Below are 5,009 nucleotides of genomic sequence, written 5' to 3' on the forward strand. Positions count from 1 at the left end.
TCTTTATAAAATTATTCAACAACCCTGACAAAATAAATACATTGATTAATTCAAAGACATCTTTCTAACGATCTTTGTCGCTGCACCTACAAATTTGATAATGTGTTCTGACCTCGCATCACCACACACCATCTAAACTGGTCGCCTCGCAAAGCCGCCCCACAGCGGACCGAAAGCAGCAATCGGTATAGCAAATCCTCAACGCACATGGCATGCACACACTCAGAATCCGCCGCCGCCATCCTCCTTCGTCCCATCTTCAGAAGGGATCAACGGCATTGACCATATTAGGCCCAACTGTCGTCAATGCCACCACGACGCATGACAACTCCACCACACTGCGCTTAATCATCGCCAAGACTCCATTGTGCCACGCGGCTGAGACCTGCTGTCGTTGAAGCAGTAGATGCAACACAACTCCACCTCTTGGCCACTTCAGCCAGCACCCGCTCTAAAACGATGCCCCCAGAAGGGAAAACAACACCAAAAACGCTGACATCATCCGATCCGAGAGAACCGGCTCTAGAGTTTCCTCGTAGCAGCCCAAGTGAGGTGACACAGACTGCAATGATGATGTATGTACAAGAAAACCGCGTCAAAGTGACGCCGTTCCGCCATGACCGAAGTCGGCATGATTTTCACTAGCAATCGTACCACCCCAACTCCGTAGTTGATTGGATCCGCGCGGAGCCGCGCGCTGTGAATACGCACGCAGCCGCCAGAACGCCGTCGAGGATGACCTCCAGCCGCCCCCCACCGACCCTTCTATGTGCCACCGGCCGGCTAAGGGCCAATCAGATCCACGACTGCCGCCAGCAACCATCGCCTGAGAGCACGTCGGAGACCGATCCCCGCTGACCCTCGGGCCATGGAGGTGACCGCCGCCGCCGCCGCCTGAACAGGGAACTCCGCCCTGGCCACCGTGCTCGTTGGTCCAATGACCACCACCAATCTCCCTGGGGAGGATACACCATCGGTGGCCTATGACTATGAGACCACTGGGGATCAGATCCACGCCGCCCCATCATGGGCACAGCGCGGCCTTGTCTGGCAGCAGCCTCCGGGAGTGGCGAGGAGAGAGAGAGAGAGAGATTGGGAGGAGGGTGGCGGCGGCAGGGTCGCGGGAGGAGGGTTGTGCTGTAGCTGTGTTAATTCAGTCGTGTGATAATAAACATCTTAAAACATCTTAAGAAAAGGATGAATCGAAATATCGCTGCTACGCCAAAACTCGGCGCAAAGAACCAACCAGATTGCCCCAGTGGATAAATAAGGAATACAGAAACAAAAATAGCAATTGGACCAGAGAATGAGATTGCATTATAAGGCCGCAATTGAACAGACCGAGCAAGTTCAAATTGGCGTAACATGAAACCTATTAGTGCAAAAGCCCCGTGGAGAGCTACAAAAGTCCATAGACCGCCTAATTGACACCAACGAGTAAAATCTCCTTGTGCCTCGGGCCCCCATAGTAGCAACAAAGAGTGTGCTAAACTATTGACCGTGGTAGAAACTGCTGCTGTTAATAAATTACAACCTTCCAAATAGGAACTAGCCAATCCATGGGTATACCAAGAAGTTACCAAAGTTGTCCCTGTAAACCAACCCCCCTAAAGCGAAATAAGCACAAGGAAAGAGCAATAGGCCAGACCATCCTACAAGAACGAAACGGTCCCTTCGTAACCAGTCATCCATAGTATCAAATAGATCATTTTCTTCTTTAGGAATTCTACCAAGGGCTATAGTCATAGTGATCCTCCTATTCAATTACTTCAACCATTTCCGAGCACCTCATATCACTTTCCAAGGCATATGATAGTTTTATTATCTGTGGACGATTTCTTTCTCGTTCAATGCCTTTTTCAATGGTCTCGAAGAGATAAATTTCCCATTTTTATCTATGGAGTCACAGTCACAACCGAGGTCGTGGTAAATCCATGAATTTGATTCGATTTGTTTTTCTTATACTATAGAAATAGGAATAAATTGTTTTTCTTATACTATAGAAAGAAATAAACCTTTGAATTCAGCATTATTCCAAGACTCCTATTTCAAAGTCTATCTTTTAAGGGGAAAATGAAAATAAAAGTAACCCTTCTTTTCCCATTCCCTCTCTATTGCATGGGTGGAAGAACTAAAATAGAGGATTCTGAAGAAAAAAATGGACCTTCGAAATCCAATTTTATGTGTAGCGCAAAGGAGTTGTGATTTCTTCTTATTCCTATAGAGTAAAAATAATATGAAATCGTAAATAGCAAAAAATTCTTGTCTTGCGCGGTCTAAGTCTAAGGAAATAAAAAAAATCGCTTATACAATTTCATCTACATCGAATTTATATATCAGAACAGCGGATAGAGGCATCATTAAAGGAGTCAGGTCTACTTACTTTATGCTTCTTTCCAATTTTATGGTGGATTTGATAAGAACCCTTTTTGCTTTCTTGATAAATAATCGACAAAAAAGCGTTTTTTATATAACCTGCTTGTTTTATTATAATTATAACAAGTCCTATATGGAAATGCCCGCTAAAGAGAAAATCTATTTGATTGTCTCTCGGCCAATATCGATTTTTAGAAAGAAAAAACAAGAATTTTCTTCTTTTTTATTAACATTAAGGAAAAAGAATATAATTAAAATGGAATTGGCAATATAATTTTTACAGACTTTTGAAAGAAAAAAGGGGGTTTTTGCAACCGCAATTTCTTATTTCTTGCCTATATCATATCACGGAAACCTTTCGCTTTGGAACGTGGAGAGATGGTTGAGTGGACTAAAGCGGCGGATTGCTAATCCGTTGTACAATTTTTCTGTACCGAGGGTTCGAATCCCTCTCTTTCCGCTCCCTTGGATCATTTGGGACTTTCGAATTGGAAAGAATTCTGACCCCCGGATTTTCTCATAGATAAATGTACGAAACAAATCGAATAAGAAAAATAAACCAAATTTTTACTCCTCGCGTCCAGGATTCCGTCCTGGGTCATTAGATAAGAATCCAAAGATAAAGAGTGAAACAAAGAATATCACTACTGTAGAAACAAAAAGTTTGAGAGTAAGCATTACATAATCTCCAAGATTTTTTTTAAGGAATAGATTACCAGTTTTTCCTTACCACACGGATCCACTAGGATGGTTTTTTTATACCTAAAAATGCAAAAAAGAATTCTTGAAAAAAATTGCAAGAATTCTTTTATAATAAGCACTCTTATCAATAGCAAAAATAGGGTTAGGTGGTTAGGTATTGTGTAGGTACCTTTAGGTACCTGCTCAACCTAGGTGCAGGGGAGTAGAAAGGCTGATCCAAATTTATTGCTGTAGCTACCCATTCAATGTAGAAGAATTTAAATTTTAGAATCGAAGGTTCATAATATAAAAATATATAACTTCTCGGCTTTTACCCATTTTTAAATTTTTTGGAATGAACACATCATTCAATTTGGCATACAGAGTACTAAAGATTTCATCAAAAACTTACAGCAGCTTGCCAAACAAAGGCTAATAGAAAAAAGAATAGAGGTATAACAGGCATAATATCCATGGTTGGATTGAAAATAGCATAAGCTTCGGGTAATTTGGCAAAAAAAAACTAGTTGGATAAAGAACAGAATTAAAACAGATACAGGTTAAACTAAGTATATTAGGCATAACAAGCATTTCATTCTTGTAGAGTAAATAATTGGATTTTTCTTGAGTTATTTTTTTAAGGGAAAGAAGGAAAAGGCATATTCCAAATCTTTTTTCTTCGGACTTTCCCAAACACAAAATACCTCCTTGTATTCGCACTCTCAAATGAGAGTGGAATAAATTCGACTTTCATATAATATCTTAATAGAATTCCATGTAATGATCAATGCATTTTTTTATTCTATATTATCCGCATGTGTAGAATACTAGCAAGAGAATATCCCTCCTTTTTATGTAATTGAAATGGTATTAACGAATAACAAATAAACATACTAGTGTTTATTAGTGTCGCATAAAACCCGAAATGGGGCGTGGCCAAGTGGTAAGGCAGCGGGTTTTGGTCCCGTTACTCGGAGGTTCGAATCCCTCCGTCCCAGATTGTTTCTGATGAAACAAACGGTGAAATCATATAGTATGCCGTACGACACAAAAGTTTATTAAAGAGAATAATGATATCTTATTCTTTCTCAGAAAACATAATAAAGTCTTAAGTCCAGTCAAATTGACTATCTTTATTTTCATGAAAAAATGGGATCTATCAAGCACATTCAGGATATGCCTCTACTATAAAATCACTTAGTCATATTTTTTTCTTCCTTTTGGTATTCGAGTTGAAGAAGTACGAGAATTCTATAACTACCAAAAACTTTCAATCTTTTCATTGGAATAGTTTATTTAGTTATTATAGTTAATTGTTTTTGGTACTAAAAAATATATATTACTACTAGAATTCTAATTCTAGTAATTAAATTAATTAAACTTTTTTGGAGGTTGATAGTTTATTTATTGAGGAAGAGTCAATCCTTCTCTTCTCACTTCAAGATAGATCATCTCGAGCCATCCGTTGAGGGTGGAAATTTAAGAATAAATAAGTTTTAAGCAAATTTGTTTAGTCGTCTTTTTCAAACTATGTTTCATTCATATGATAGAATTTTAATATGGGTTTAAATAAATTGGATCTTGGCAGAGGCTTCCCGGATAAATAATTACTTTCTTTTATCCGTATTGCTCCATAGATAGCAAGTTTTAATTAGTATAAAAAACTAAACCAATGACTATTCATGATTCCATCCATATTGGATCAATTCTCTATACCACTTTGCAATGAAAAGAGGAATGTTTGTTATGGTAAAACTTCGTTTAAAACGATGTGGCAGAAAGCAACGTGCGACTTGAAGGACATGATCGATTGTGGATTTTGCTATCCATCATTTTCCATAGTAATGAAAATGCTCTTGGCTCGACATAGCCTGTTCTATTCGTTCCGAACCAAATTTGCGCTAGGTTTAAGTAACATAGTACATGATGGAGCTCGAGAGGACATAATTTTT

The 5,009-nt window shown here is 39.2% G+C and overlaps 1 non-coding gene across 1 annotated transcript; it reads left to right on the forward strand.

Moving 5' to 3' along the window:
- The first annotated feature begins 2,748 nt into the window (after positions 1-2,748).
- TRNAS-GCU (transfer RNA serine (anticodon GCU)) lies at positions 2,749-2,836 on the forward strand. The gene has a single exon. It is a non-coding gene; the product is annotated as a tRNA-Ser (tRNA).
- Positions 2,837-5,009: the final 2,173 nt, after the last annotated feature.

This window comes from Aegilops tauschii, chromosome 5 (assembly GCF_002575655.3).
Source record: "Aegilops tauschii subsp. strangulata cultivar AL8/78 chromosome 5, Aet v6.0, whole genome shotgun sequence".
Lineage (NCBI taxonomy): Eukaryota > Viridiplantae > Streptophyta > Magnoliopsida > Poales > Poaceae > Aegilops > Aegilops tauschii.